Raw genomic sequence first — 17,389 nt, 5'->3', positions numbered from 1 at the left:
GACGACTAGAGGGAGGAAGCAGATACCATGTGTTCCTTAGAGTAAAAATTTCCCTGAGATGCTGGAGACACACTGAATAGGAAAAACCACCAAGAAAAGGCAAAACTTTGACATCTCTTCACCCCCAGCTCACACATAGCTCCCCCACATCACAGTATACAGAGAAACCAGGAGGGCTCCCACACTGCCAGACACTGCTCCTAACCTGCTTGGCAGACCCACAGGTGAGCAAACAAGTGGCATGTGGTACTCCCACAGCCACCCCTGGGAAAAATCAGCATAGCCCCCATAAACAGACAGACCCCCCACCCCACCAAAAAAAACCTGAGTAATAAACAAGCAACTGAAAGAAACTACATGTAGCAAAGAGGGCGGGGCGGCCTGAGCTCCACAGTAAGGGGGAGGGGTGTTTCCCCATGTGGCACACTCTGCCAATGAGTGGGGGAGGGGCACTTCCCCACAAAAACTGTAAATGAACAAGGACTGCAATTGCAACAGGCTAGTAGGGCCATACACTGGAGAAAAGAAAAGGGGCAGGTGTTCAGAAGAACTTTAAATAAACAAAGCCAGATGGACTAGGTAAGTGTAGTGACTCATCCTTGAGAACTTTAATAAATAAAGCTTGTAGCAGCAGCCGACTGACAGTAGGTGCCAGGTGAGTTGCATTCTCAAACAGAGCAGATAAAGGTTCACTAAGCTGTCTTCAGATCCAACCACCTGGCGAGATAACCACAGGGCTACCAATTAAATGCCAACACCAACACTGGATGCTGAAGGAACAACACTACAAGTACTAAGACAGAAACGGCATGGTTTCTGAACCTGCAACTATTATTCTTTTATAGTTTTAGATACCTTTTCTATTTTTTTTCCTTTGATGTGACAACAACACAACTACTATTCAAACACCAACTGGATGCTGAAGAAGTAACACAAGAAACAGAACTAGTAAGGCTGAAAATTTATTGCATTTGAACCTAGGTTTTTTTTTCTTCCTCTTTCTCTGTCATTCTAATGCCTTTTTAGCTCACTGCTGATTAGTACACTATCACTCTCTCTCCCTGTTTATTTCTTTGGCTCTGTATCTTTTTTCCTTCTACTTTCTGCTTTCCTTATCTTCTTTGCTTTCTTTCTCCTCTTACTCTTCCACAGTAGATACCATCATTTTTACTGTTACTAGGTAGACAATACTAAATTCCACACAGGACAAAGACAGTAAGAGCAACAAGTGGAATGATGGGAGGATGGAAAAAAGATGGAAACAATTTTCCCCCCAATGATAAATCAGTACAGGAAGCAGAGGTAAATGAGAAAAACTGAAGCCCAGATCCAGACTCCAATGAAACAAAGATAAACTATGACAAAGAACCAAACAAAGGCCACAAGAACACACTGAAAGAAGAAATCCTGCAAGTAATCAATGAGAGCATTATAGAGATGATACTGGATACGGTCAACCAAACTGTGCAGGAGACACTCAAGAAATTCCAAGACAAAAAATAGAGACTTTGAGAAAGCACAAAAACAAAAGAAACTGTAGAAGCACTATACAAACACCAAAGTGAAACAAAGAACACCATAAATAGGGAGATAAATGAACTCAGGATGAAAATAGATGATATTAAAGAGAAAGGGACCCAGGATATGGAAAACCTCAGAAAAAAGAATGAAACAGAAACCATCAAAACCACAGCACACTTCTCAACAGAAACATTAAAAGCAAGAAGAACGTGGGGTGAGATCTTCCGGACACTGAATGAAAATAACTTCAACCCCAGGATACTCTACCCAGCAAAACTATCATTCAAAATAGATGCAGCAATAAAAGTTTTCCATGATAAGCAGAAAGTAAAACAATATATGACCACAAACTCACCTCTACAAAAGATTCTTCAAGGAATTCTACACATAGAAAGTAAAAGCCAACATAACCATGAAAGGACAGGCAGTACCAAACTACAGGAAAAGAAAAAGCAAGAGAGTAGAGACTAACATTGATTTAGCTACATACAATAAACCCTCAAACAACTGAGACAACTAAATGACAGGAATCACCACATACCTATCAATACTAACATTCAATGTTAACGGACTTAATTCACCCATCAAAAGACACCGTTTGACAAACTGGATTCAAAAGGAAGATCCAACAATTTGTTGCTTACAGGAGACCCATCTCACCGACAGAAATAAGTGTAGGCTTAGGATGAAAGGCTGGGAGAAGATTTACCAAGCCAATGGTCCCTGAAAACAGGCAGGAGAAGTAATACTTTTCTTGGACAAAGTAGACTTCAAACCTAGGGCACAAAGCAAGCCTCATCAAATATAAGAAAATAGATATTATACCATACATTCTATCTGATCATAATGCATTAAAACTAGAACTCAACAACAAAAATAATAAAAAAATGTAAGCAGTTGGAAACTGAACAACACATTGCTCAATGACCAATGGGTCATCGATGAAATAAAAGAGGAAATTAAAAGGTTCCTGGAAGTTAATGAAAATGAAAACACAACCTACTGGAACCTATGGGACACAGCAAAGGAAGTCCTGAGAGGAAAGTTTACAGCCATGAGTGCATATATTAAAAAGACAGAAATATCTCAAATCAATGATCTAATGGTACATCTCAAATGCCTAGAAAAATAAGAACAATAAATCCAAAGACAAACAGAAGGAGAGAAATAATAAAAATAAGAGCTAAAATCAATGAAATAGATATAAAAAAAACCATACAAAGAATTAATGAAACAAAAAGTTGGTTCTTTGAAAAAATAAATAAGATCAACATACCCCTGGCAAACCTGACTAAAATGAGGAGAGAAAAAACTCAAATCAGTAAAATCAGGAATGCAAAAGGGGAGATAACAACAAACACTATGGAAGTCCAGGAAATCATCAGAGACTACTTCGAAAGCCTATATTCTAATAAACATGAAAATCTTGAATAAATGGATAGATTTCTAGATACTTACAATCATTCAAAACTGAACAAAGAGGACATTAATCACCTGAATAGATCTATAACACAAAATGAAATTGAAGCAGCAATCAAGAGTCTCCCAAAAAAGAAAAGCCCAGGACCTGATGGATTCTTTGCTGGATTCTATCAGACCTTTAAAGAAGAACTGATACCAACCCTCCTTAAACTGTTCCACGAAATAGAAAGGGAAGGAAAACTGCCTAATACATTTTATGAAGCCAGTATCACAGTCATTCCAAAACCAGGCAAAGATACCTCCAAAAAGGAGCACTATAGGCCAATCTCCTTAATGAACATTGATGCAAAATAATGGGAAGCCAAATCCAACAACACATCAAAAAGATCATTCACCATGACCAAGTTGGTTTCATCCCAGGAATGCAGAAGTGATTCAAAATACACAAATCAATAAATGTAATACAGCACATTAATAGAAGGAAAGATAAAAACCACTTGATCATATCAATAGATGCGGAAAAACCCTTTGATAAGATCCAACACCATTTCATGACAAAAACTCTAAGAAAACTAGGAATAGAAGGAAAGTTCCTCAACATTATAAAAGCTATATATGACAAACCTACAGCCAGCATTATACTTAATGGAGAAAAACTGAAACCATTCCCTCTAAAATCAGGAACTAGACAAGGATGCCCGCTATCTCCACTCCTATTCAACATAGTACTGGAATTCCTAGCCAGAGCAATTAGGCAAGAAGAAGGAATAAAAGGAATACAAATAGGTAAAGAAACTGTCAAAATATCCCTATTTGCAGATGACATGATCCTATACCTTAAAGACCTAAAAAACTCTACCCAAAATCTCCTAGACACCATCAGCAGGTATAGCCAAGGCAGCAGGATACAAAATCAACTTACAAAAATCATTAGCTTTTCTGTACACTAATAATGAACAAAATGAGAAAGAATATATGAAAACAATTCCATTTGCAATAGCTTCAGAAAAAAGCAAATACCTAGGAGTCAACTTAACAAAAGCTGTGAATGGCTCCACAAGGAAAACTATAAACCCTTGAAGAAAGAGATTGAGGAAGACTATAGAAAGTGGAAAGATCTCCCATGCTCATGGATTGGTAGAATCAACATAGTAAAAATTGCTACACTACCAAAAGTAATCTACATGTTTAATGCAATTCCCATCAAAATTCCAACGATATTCATCAAAGACATTGAAAAATCTACCCTAAAATTCATTTGGAAACACAAGAGGCCACGAATAGCCAAGGCAATACTCAGCAAAAAGAACAATACTGGAGGTAACAAAATACCCGACTTCAAACTATATTACAAAGCAATAGCAATAAAAACAGCATGGTTACTGGCACAAAAACAGACATGAAGACCAGTGGAAGAGAATAGAGGACCTGGATATGAATCCACATAACTATATCCAACTTAGTTTTGACAAAGGAGGTAAAAATATACAATGAAGAAAAGACATCCTCTTCAACAAAAACTGTTAGGAAAACTAGTCAGCAGTCTGCAAAAAACTGAAATTAGATCTATGTTTATCACCCTGTACTAGTATTAACTCAAAATGGATCAAGGACCTTAATATCAGACCCCAAACTCTAAAGTTGATACAGGAAAGAGTAGGAAACACTTTGGAAGTAATAGGTATAGGCAAGGACTTTCTCAAAGGAACCCCAGCAGCTCAGCAACTAAGAGAAAGCATAGACAAATGGGACTTCATAAAACTAAAAAGCTTCTGTTTAACAAAAGAAATGGTCTCTAAACTGAAGAGAACATCCACAGAGTGGGAGAAAATATTTGCCAGCTATACATCACACAAAGGACTGATAACCAGAATACATAGGGAACTCAAAAAATTAACTATCCCAAAATTAACAAACCAATAAAAAAATGGGCAAGTGAACTAAACAGAACTTTCCCAAAAGAAGAAATTCAAATGGCCAAAAAACACATGAAAAAATGCTCACCATCTCTAGCCATAAAGGAAATGCAAATTAAAACCACATTAAGATTCTCCCTCACCCCTGTTAGAACAGTCATCATTAGAAACACCACCAACAATAGGTGTTGGTGATGATGTGGGGAAAAAGGAATGCTTATATACTGCTGGTGGGAATATAAACTAGTACAACCACTCTGGAAAAAAAATTGGAGGCTTCTTAAAAATCTAAACATGGACCTGCCATATGATCCAGCAATACCACTCTTGGGGATATACCCAAAAGACTGTGACACAGGTTACTCCAGAGACACCTGCACACCCATGTTTATTGCAGCACTATTCACAATAGCCAAGTTATGGAAACAGCCAAGATGCCCCACCACTGATGAATGGATGAAGAAAATGTGGTATTTATACCCAATGGAATTTTATGCAGCCATGAAGAAGAATGAAATCTTATCATTTGCAAGCAAATGGATGGAACTGGTGAATATCATTCTGAGTGAGGTTAGCCTGGCCCAAAATACCAAAAATTGTATGTTATCCCTCATATGCGGACATTAGATCAAGGACAAATACAACAAGGGCATTGGACTTTGATTACATGATAAGGGAAGTGCATACAAGGGAGGTATGAGGATAGGTAGGTAATCCAAAAAAAAAAAAAAAAAAGATAGGATTTGATGTCCTCAATGCAAAGGAACTAATGCAGAAACTTTAAAACAACAGAGGAGAATAGGAGAAGGGGACTAGGAACTAGAGAAAAGGTCACTTCGAGAAGAATCAATTTACAAAGTAACACATATGTACATGGAAGCAAAACTAAGAATCTCCTGTATAGCTTGCCTTATCTCAACTAGCAAAACCCCTGGTCCTCCTTTTTAGTGTTTACACTCTCTCTTAACAAAATTAGAGATAAGGGCAAAACAGTATCTGCTTGGAAGCGAAGGGGTGGGGGCAACAGGGAGGGGGTGGGAGAAGGGGGGAGTAATGATACAATCATCGTATGCACATATGAATAAAGGAAACAAAAAAATGTGAAGTCCCTTTGAACAATTAGCAAATGGTAATAAAAAAGATAGTTAAAGTTAAAAAGATCATAAAAAAGATGAGACTATAAATGATTTTCAAAGTTGTATTTGTGATTTTCCAAATGTATTTATAGATTCAGAGAAATTATAAATATACATGAGATTACAAATACTTAAATTTGTATCCTTCAAAAAATAAATATTTTAAATGTACACTGAAGAGAAGCCATCAACAGTAGCAGTAAGCAGAGGTTCTATCGAGAGTGACACAGCATAAAGGCGTTTATGAGCTGCATTTAAAAGGTTTCTGTGGTATTGTGTGAAGAAAAGGAAATCTATCACAACATAAGATAGATATTGACTTCAGGAAATTTGTGTTCTACTTTTCTGGCAAATGAAGATAATGTTTTATTCTTCTTGACATGCAGGATGCATTTTTAAGGATTTATATTTTTCACATTCCGTGGAGTGTAGTTCATACATTACAAAGTGATTTTACTTGAGGTTTTATCACCTGAGGTTCGGGTGTTTACACCCTGTGACAATCGTCCCAGTATGATATGGAGTATCTCTGTTCTATGAGCACTGTTTGTTTTCATACATACGTTTAGCCCAAGATCTCTGTTTAATAAGTATTTTCATAAAATCTGCATCCAAAGTAGGATAATTGTGGGAAAATAAACAAGAAGAGACAAAAAAATATTTTGTGAACATGTAATATAAAAAATACTTCTCAAGTGAGAATATATTTATCCATAAAGTCCATTAGTAAAAATAGAAATAGTGGTTTTGCGCATTTAGAGACCCACTGTGTTAATACATTTGGACTGGGTTATGAGAACAAGTAACTCTAAAATATCAGGTGCTTAAAACGATTTTTAAGTGCTGTCAGGCTACAGATCTAATGAGGTCTTCCTGAGGACTCTGGCCATTTCTGCTCTTTGTCTATGTAGGCTAGCAAAGTTCCAAAATTTTACTGTATCTGTGACCTCAAACAGAGGTCACACCATCACGGGAAGGGAATGTGAAGAGCTTGACAGTAGCACATTACTGTTTCAATCAGATTCCGTTAGGTAAGGCAAACACCTACCGTCTCTGTTGAGGGAAAACAGGTCAAACCAAGGGAATTGGAAGTTCTCTGAGCTTGGGTAATTCCTATGACAGTTACCTCACAATAACGTTGATGCTCACGGGGCAGCCACTCTACCACTTGATCGGCACCTCCAGTACCCTAATAGTGATCTTAATGAATGTAAATAATTACGTTAAAATTCTACAACCATCATTATCTTCGTGTTCCATGTAGAAGGTAATGTAAGATAAGTCATGCTCAAAAAGAAGACTTAAACTTCCCCACATATAAAATCCTGAAACCTGAAGTTATGTTTCTTGGTGGCCCAGACAATGTATACACATGTGAGCAAATGTAAAAACGAGGAAATGAATTAAATAAATAAGTAAATAAATCTTCTTTGAAAAAAACGTATTTAACTGTCATCTGAGGAATATGTCGATACCCTGAGGATGTATGGTGGAATTTTAAAACAATGCTCTTTGTGCTTCATTTTCTTAAAAAAAAAAGTTAACAGCTATAAAAATAGCCTTGAAAATTTATCTCTTCTTGTAATGCTCAGACAATAGGTTATTTAGACAGAATAAGTCATGCATTTTGTGGAAAGGGTTTGTACATTTTACCTCCTTGGAAAGTTGAGTAAATGTTTTGTTTTCTCTATATAGTCAGTAAAATCTATTCTCCTTATAAAGAAAAAATCCCTTAACAGTTTCACTTTTATGTGATTTAAATAATTCTAAGAAAATGGGAAAATTATAACTCAAAATATCTTTTGATAGCACACATATAAATCTCAGAATACCTACATTATTTACATGAGATTAAATATTTTAAAATTCAGAAGTTATTTTTCCCAGTAGTTTCCTTGCATGGTAGCCTTTCACTTAACTATGTATGTTGAGGAATTGCAACTTATTCTCTCAGGGATGTAAACAGATTTTCTAAATAAGCAGTCCTGATATTATTTCTGCCACTGGTCACTTTTAGATTCAAGTTCAAAGACTAGTTTTTTTTTTTTTGTTTTCTTTTTTTTTTTTTCATTTTTCTTTTATTATTCATATGTGCATACAAGGCTTGGTTCATTTCTCCCCCCTGCCCCCAGCCCCTCCTTTACCACCCACTCCGTCCCCTCCCGCTCCCCCCCCTCAATACCCAGCAGAAACTATTTTGCCCTTATCTCTAATTTTGTTGTAGAGAGAGTATAAGCCATAATAGGAAGGAACAAGGGGTTTTGCTGGTTGAGATAAGGATAGCTATACAGGGCATTGACTCACATTGATTTCCTGTGCGTGGGTGTTACCTTCTAGGTTAATTCTTTTTGATCTAACCTTTTCTCTAGTACCTGTTCCCCTTTTCCTATTGGCCTCAGTTGCTTTGAGGTATCTGCTTAAGTTTCTCTGCATTAAGGGCAACAAATGCTAGCTAGTTTTTTAGGTGTCTTACCTATCCTCACCCCTCCCTTGTGTGCTCTCGCTTTTATCATGTGCTCATAGTCCAATCCCCTTGTTGTGTTTGCCCTTGATCTAATGTCCACATATGAGGGAGAACATACGATTTTTGGTTTTTTGAGCCAGGCTAACCTCACTCAGAATGATGTTCTCCAATTCCATCCATTTACCAGCGAATGATAACATTTCGTTCTTTTTCATGGCTGCATAAAATTCCATTGTGTATAGATACCACATTTTCTTAATCCATTCGTCAGTACTGGGGCATCTTGGCTGTTTCCATAACTTGGCTATTGTGAATAGTGCTGCAATAAACATGGGTGTGCAGGTGCCTCTGGAGTAACAGTCTCTTGGGTATATCCCCAAGAGTGGTATTGCTGGATCAAATGGTAGATTGATGTCCAGCTTTTTAAGTAGCCTCCAAATTTTTTTCCAGAGTGGTTGTACTAGTTTACATTCCCACCAACAGTGTAAGAGGGTTCCTTTTTCCCCGCATCCTCGCCAACACCTGTTGTTGGTGGTGTTGCTGATGATGGCTATTCTAACAGGGGTGAGGTGGAATCTTAGTGTGGTTTTAATTTGCATTTCCTTTATTGCTCGAGATGGTGAGCATTTTTTCATGTGTTTTCTGGCCATTTGAATTTCTTCTTTTGAGAAAGTTCTGTTTAGTTCACATGCCCATTTCTTTATTGGTTCCTTAATTTTGGGAGAATTTAGTTTTTTATGTTCCCTATATATTCTGGTTATCAGTCCTTTGTCTGATGTATAGCTGGCAAATATTTTCTCCCACTCTGTGGGTGTTCTCTTCAGTTTAGAGACCATTTCTTTTGATGAACAGAAGCTTTTTAGTTTTATGAGGTCCCATTTATCTATGCTATCTCTTAGTTGCTGTGCTGCTGGGGTTTCATTGAGAAAGTTCTTACCTATACCTACTAACTCCAGAGTATTTCCTACTCTTTCTTGTATCAACTTAAGAGTTTGAGGTCTGATATTAAGATCCTTGATCCATTTTGAGTTAATCTTGGTATAGGGTGATATACATGGATCTAGTTTCAGTTTTTTGCAGACTGCTAACCAGTTTTCCCAGCAGTTTTTGTTGAAGAGGCTGCTATTTCTCCATCGTATATTTTTAGCTCCTTTGTCAAAGATAAGTTGCTCATAGTTGTGTGGCTTCATATCTGGATCCTCTATTCTGTTCCACTGGTCTTCATGTCTGTTTTTGTGCCAGTACCATGCTGTTTTTATTGTTATTGCTTTGTAATATAGTTTGAAGTCAGGTATTGTGATACCTCCTGCATTGTTCTTTTGACTGAGTATTGCCTTGGCTATTCGTGGCCTCTTGTGTTTCCATATAAATTTAACAGTAGATTTTTCAATCTCTTTAATGAATGTCATTGGAATTTCGATGGGAATTGCATTAAACATGTAGATTACTTTGGGGAGTATTGACATTTTTACTATGTTGATTCTACCAATCCATGAGCATGGGAGATCTCTCCACTTTCTATAGTCTTCCTCAATCTCTTTCTTCAGAAGTGTATAGTTTTCCTTGTGGAGGTCTTTCACATCTTTTGTTAAGTTTACACCTAGGTATTTGATTTTGTTTGAGGCTATTGTAAATGGAATTGTTTTCATACATTCTTTTTCCGTTTGCTCATTATTAGTGTATAGAAATGCTAATGATTTTTCTATGTTGATTTTATATCCTGCTCCCTTGCTATAGCTATTGATGATGTCTAGAAGCTTCTGAGTAGAGTTTTTTGGGTCTTTAAGGTATAGGATCATGTCATCTGCAAATAGGGATATTTTGACAGTTTCTTTACCTATTTGTATTCCTTTTATTCCTTCTTCTTGCCTAATTGCTCTGGCTAGGAATTCCAGTACTATGTTGAATAGGAGTGGAGATAGTGGGCATCCTTGTCTGGTTCCTGATTTTAGAGGGAACGGTTTTAATTTTTCTCCGTTAAGTATAATGCTGGCTGTAGGTTTGTCATATATAGCTTTTATAATGTTGAGGAACTTTCCTTCTATTCCTAGTTTTCTTAGAGCTTTTATCATGAAATGATGTTGGATATTATCAAAGGCTTTTTCTGCATCTATTGAGATGATCAAGTGGTTTTTGTCTTTGCTTCTGTTAATGTGGTTTATTACGTTGATTGATTTTCGTATGTTGAACCACCCCTGCATCCCTGGGATGAAGCCTACCTGGTCGTGGTGAATAATCTTTTTGATGTGTTGCTGAATTCGATTTGCCATTATTTTGTTGAGGATTTTTGCATCAATGTTCATTAAGGAGATGGGCCTATAGTTCTCCTTTTTGGAGGTGTCTTTGCCTGGTTTTGGGATAAGTGTAATACTGGCTTCATAAAATGTGTTTGGCAGTTTTCCTTCCCTTTCTATTTCATGGAATAGTTTAAGGAGGGTTGGTATCAGTTCTTCTTTAAAGGTCTGATAGAATTCAGCAGAGAATCCATCTGGTCCTGGACTTTTCTTTTTGGGGAGACTCTTGATTGCTGCTTCAATTTCATTTTGTGTTATAGGTCTATTCAGGTGATTAATTTCCTCTTGGTTCAGTTTTGGATGATCATATGTATCTAGAAATCTGTCCATTTCTTTTAGATTTTCAAATTTATTTGAATATAGGTTCTCAAAGTAGTCTCTGATGATTTCCTGGACTTCCATGGTGTTTGTTGTTATCTCCCCTTTTGCATTCCTGATTCTACTAATTTGGGTTTTTTCTCTCCTCATTTTAGTCAGGTTTGCCAGGGGTCTATCGATCTTGTTTATTTTTTCAAAGAACCAACTTTTTGTTTCATTAGTTCTTTGTATGGTTTTTTTGGTTTCTATTTCGTTGATTTCAGCTCTTATTTTTATTATTTCTCTCCTTCTATTTGTTTTGGGATTTGCTTGTTCTTGTTTTTCTAGGAGTTTGAGATGTATCATTAGGTCATTGATTTGGGATCTTTCAATCTTTTTAATATATGCACTCATGGCTATAAACTTTCCTCTCAAGACTGCCTTAGCTGTGTCCCATAGGTTCTGGTATGTTGTGTTTTCATTTTCATTGACTTCCAGGAACTTTTTAATTTCCTCTTTTATTGCATCGATGATCCATTCTTCATTAAGTAATGAGTTATTTAGTTTCCAGCTGTTTGCATGTTTTTTGAAAGACTAGTTCTAATCCCCTGTGCTGGTGAGTGTTGACTTGACAGTTGAAAAAATGAATATATCACACAGATTCTTCCATCAAGAAATCTGCATATGGTATGTTAATGTGGTGAGGGGAAGAGATAAAACATAACATCAGCTCACTATGGTGAGCAATAATCATTACCCAGAAAGGTCCCATATCTGTTACTAGTTATGAAAATCAACTCAGTGGATTAACAATTTAAATGTAAGATGTGTTACCATGAACAACTAAAGCAAAACATGGGAGAAACACTTCAGGATATTGGAGTCAGCACAGGAAACCAAAAGAAAAATAGACAAAAGAAATTGTACCAAACTACAAAGCCTCTGTTCAGAGGAGGAGACAATCAACACAGTAAAGAGGCAATCTATGAGATGGGATATAATTCCTGCACATCTTTCATCTGCTAAGAGACCAATATCCAGAACATATAAGAAAGTACAAAAAACTCAATGGAAAAAGAAAAATGATTAAAAGCGGGAAATATACCTAAACAGATATTTCTGAAAAAAAGACATATAAATGGCAAATAAGTATAAGAAAAACACTTAACAGCACTGATAGTAAATTCAAATAAAATTAATAATCACTTCACTATAGTAAAAATGGCTACTACCAAAAAGATAAAAGATCTCAAGTCCTGGTGTGTACATCTTTGTGCACTCTGAGTGGGACTGCAAGTTACTATGGGAAACAAATACAGCTACCACAGGATCCAGCAATCCCACTACTGAGTATATTTCCAAAGGAAAAGTGGAAAAGACATCCTACTCTCATGTTCATTGTAGCACTCTTCACCATAGTCAAGAGATGGAAACAACCTGTGTAAATGCCACAATGTACCCCCACCCATCACAAAAATAAAGGAGAAATAAACCCCCTGTACTCATCAACTGAAGAATGGATAAAGAAATTGTGGTGCATATACACAATAAAATACTATTCAGCCATAAAAATAAGTGAATCCTGGTATTTGTGATAACATGTATGGAATGAGATCTTTTTGTTAAATAAGTTAGACACAGTAATTCAAGGACCACATGATCTCTCTCATGTGTGAAATCTTAAAAAGCTGATCTCATAGAAGATGAGAATAGAGCAATGCTTACTGAAGGCTGCAGAGATCAGGTTGAGGGTGGAGTGGGGAAAGGTTAATCACTGGGTATGAAGTTGTAGTTAATTAGGAGCAAGGCATACCCATAAGCTATTACATAGTAGGGTTACAATAGGTAAAGACAAAGTACTATACATTTTACAAAGCTAGAGGAAAGGACATTGAAAGTTTTTATTGTAGAAAAATGACAAGGGTTGAGGAGGTAGGAGTAACCTGATTTAACATTATGCAACTTACACATACATCAAAATATCACATAGTTTTCTATTAATAAGCACAGTTTAATGCATTAGTTAAAAAACAAGCTTCCTTTAAATAAAAATACATATATATATATATTTGGAGAGTTTGCTCTGCATTCCTAAATCTCCAATTTCTCCTTTATTAGAGGTGATATAAATTCATGCTTTGGTATATTTATTAACTTTGAGAAATCCATTCTCAATGATTAGGCCTTATTTTGCAATTCATTTTGGCATGCAACCATTATTCACACTTCTGTGCATTTTAAATGCTGACTCACAGGAGATTCATTTATAATTATTAACATTTATTATATAACAAATATTTATATTTACCTGATATGATAGGTAAGTAATAATATAAAACATTTTGCTAATATATAATGACTTTTATAATAACTGCTTATTATATAAAATACCAACTACTAATGAGACTGATCAAGGCTGCCATGCCTTAGTTTTTAGAAAACATTTTATATGTATGTAATTTTTAGTATAAAAAATTAGTAAGATTAAAAACTAATTAACTTGTGGTAGTGGTTAAATTAGGTAAGATAATAGAAAATGGGATAAATAAATCACAAGAAAGATTCAGACAGGCTGGATTTTAAACTCTATGAGCAGTTACCTGAAACTATTAGAGTAAGACAACTGAACATAGTGTTTATCTAGTGTCAATTAGTAAAGCTAAATTCATTTAATCCTCTCTGATTACATGCTGAGTCCATGATTATGGTGGTTCATAACCCTCAGTGGATTATTCATCCTCTCACATCCTGAAATGAGTGTCCTAGAATGTGGCAATAAAAAAAATAATAATAGAAGAGGAGAAAGAGAAGTAGGAGGAATAGGAAGGGGAGGAGGAGGAGGAGGAGGAGGAGGAGAAGAAGAAGAAGAAGAAGGAGGAGGAGGAGGAGGAGGAGGAGGAGGAGAAAAAGAAGAAGAAGAAGAAGAAATACTACAGAGAGTGATTCTAACAATGAAGGAGACTGATATTTAAATGGGTCAAAGTAATACCAACCCATAGAAACATTTCAGTAAGCTTGAATTCTCATTAATCACAATGACAATACTGATTATGTGGAGAGAAATTCAGACAGCTAATGACAACTTTTGATAAGATTTTCTCACTTCTTAACCCAACTACTCAGTATTTCAGAATGATCTTATAAAACAGAATTTGCTATTAGTCTTTTATTAAGGATAAAAATCTAAGCTCAAACATTGCCTCAAATGATCCATAAGATAGAGAAGACATAGCAACCTGTATCACTTCTTGAACCAATATTAAATCAGATTGTTATCTCAGAATAAAGTTTCTTGGGAGAATTTTATTTTTTCACCAGCAATAAAACTTGTGATCTATCCCTCCCTTCCTTCCTCCCTTCCACTTCCCCCTTCCTTAGCTTCTTCTTTCCTTTCTTCATTCCATTCTTCCTTTTCTCTCTCTCCTCTGTTCATCCATTCCCCTCCCTCACTTGAATTATGTGTTCAGCTGACTGAATTCAATGAATGTAAACTATGAACTTTCTGTTTAGGAGTATGTGTGTGTGTGTGTGTGTGTGTGTGTGTGTGTGCATCCCCTTCTGGAACAATACTGCATAATATCCAATGACACTTCATCTTAAACTCATCTTTAAAAAATGTTCTCCATGTGTGTAACAAACAATTCACTTAACATTTGAATATACTAGTCTTTTCATTTTAAATAAAATAAAATGCTTATGGAAATTATGTAACTACTAATCACTGGCTATATACATGCTTAGTTAATAGAGTTCTGTATAGTTTGCTCAGTTATTAATATTTCAGCTATTTGTAGCTCTTATAATTTAAAAATGCTTTCTAATGTGTTAGTTAAATGTATACAAAATGATTGTATATATATTAAATCTCCAATAACAGATTTTGTAAAGTCATGGATCACATCCTATAGTTTTTGGTGTTTATACATTGTTGTATTTGGTACCATTGCTTATTTTATGACCTTGTTCATGGAAAAATAATTGGTCACATTATTGAAACCATAAACTTTTCCAAGGAATTAAAGCCCATATTTGTATTTACTTGCAGGTTATACTATCAGAAGTATACTGTGCTACATGTTCTGAGTTAAAGTTCGACAGGAATAAGAAATTCTGGTATAATTCAGATTTTATATATATATATATAAATTTCACAAGGAAACTCCCTGTGTAGCCATCTTAAACAAACAAAAATGTTATTTTCTTCATTTACAGAATTGGAAAACAGCAGGGTGGAACAGGTCCTGGCTAGGTGGTGTTTTGGAGGAAGGCTGTGGGGAAGGACATGGGAGGGTGAATATGGTGCAAATACTGTGTACACATGTATGTAAATGGAAAAATAAGACCCACTGAAACTGTTCCAGGAATGGGGGAGGCGAGATAAAGGAAAATGGTGGTAGTGAATTCAAGTAGGATACATTTAACACAATGAAAGAACATTTGTAAATACCACAGTGTACTTCTATCCAGCACAACAATAAAAAAGGAAGTTCTGGTGTGCCACTGTACAGAAGATAGAAGTTGTATACTGAATATTTCAAATATCTAGAGGAAAAGATTTTTATTGTGTTCACAGTAAAGAAATGGTAACTGAGGAGATAAATATGTTCAACTTGATTTAAACATTAACTATGTATGCATGTATCAAATTGTCTCATCATACCCAATTACTATGCATGATTTTAACTTTTTATTAAAATAGATTTAAACAAAGTATACTCTGATGATTTTTAATGACATTAGGGTAATGAAATTTGTTTTCTCTTCAGAGAAAGCTGCTTTCTCCCTCCCAAAGTGGCATCTCAAAGTGACAACCCAGATGAGTTCCACTAAAGATTCAACTTGACTTTGGCACATTCAGGACCTGCTGGCTTAGGCAGTGACTCAGGTCATCTCTAATAAACTTCCTATCTTATTGCCCCAAAGATAATCTGGAGCCAAAGGCAGGAGTGTTTGAATAGCTGGAGACACAGGTACCAGCCAAGAACTTAATTATGGGTTTTAAAAAATTGGCATTAATCCTCTCTTTCCTGTATATATTCTCTTTTAATGCCACAAGTCACAGAAAATTCCTCATTAAATTTCAAGCAATGCTATGTAATGCTTGCTACCACTTATAGGCAATGCTCTCCAAAGGACAATTAGAGGGAGTATTATGACACAGAACAATGGAGACAATTATTTCTGAAGTTTATTAATGCTAATTAGCATATGGCATCTAAGACAGCTGCTGATACTTCATTGCTAAATACTGAGGGACTAATTAGTGCTCGATGTTAACTAGCTTCTCCTGCACTGTCACCACTGGGCTGTTAAAAGTCTGGCCCTGCACTCTACAAGAACATCATGTGCCATTTGGGAGTTCTCTTAGAGCATGTGGTACTATTCTCTAACACACAAGCCCTGATAGTTTCCACAGAAGCACAATGCCCACTCTTCAGTTAAAACATGCTCAGTTTTTCTTGTCATTTCAGGTCCTCTCATACAGAAATAAAGGCATCAAATGCTACAGATCACCATCTAGAAAGTATTTTGGTTTTAATTTATTGAATATTAAATCTGATGTTACTTCTGCATTCCAGCCTACATGTAACCATCTACTTATTATTAAAATTCATTATCAAGCAAGCAGGTCAGATGCAGACTATTTATTCAATAACTAATTCAGTTAGTTTTTTGACTATTTTCTTCCTTTAACTATAGAAAGGTAAGTTTTCTTTCTTTTAAAGTCTGAGATGAGAATTTACTTCCAAAGAGCCATCTTTTTGAAGGCATAATGTAGTGTAAGTCAGTGATTCAGAAATAGTTTTCGTGTCAGTCATAAGAACTTTCCAGTGGCTCTGTTTACATGCTTTCCTGCTGGCTTAGGAGGTAGGTGACCCACAGGTGCAGTCTATCATCAAATTGCTTTGACGATCAGCATAGTTTGTATATGTGGTGTGTAACTTGTTTCTGGAAGAAATGTTTCCGTGATTATTACATGAACTGAAAAATTCAACCTCAGGAAGAGTGACCACAAAGACACATCATGGTATAATGTTTTAATGTTGAACTCTGATTTATGTTATACAGAGATTAATTGGTTTTTATGATGCTATAGATATTCATTTTAAACAGTTATTAAGAATACTAAGGGTTCACAGTTGTCCAAACATGTTTCTCCATTATTTTATAGCCTTTAAGTATTTTAGTGATGTGTAAAAATATTACAGTTCGACCCATTAAAAAATAAAGGGATGAAGTAATGCTACCCACAGTGAAAATTATAGAATCACTTTGCAAAGTTATAATCTGCAATATATTCAATAACTAATTGGCCAGAAAACATGCAAAAGAGGAATA

Source organism: Castor canadensis, chromosome 4 (assembly GCF_047511655.1).
Source record: "Castor canadensis chromosome 4, mCasCan1.hap1v2, whole genome shotgun sequence".
NCBI classification, from domain to species: Eukaryota; Metazoa; Chordata; class Mammalia; order Rodentia; family Castoridae; genus Castor; species Castor canadensis.
This window is presented reverse-complemented; position numbering follows the sequence as displayed.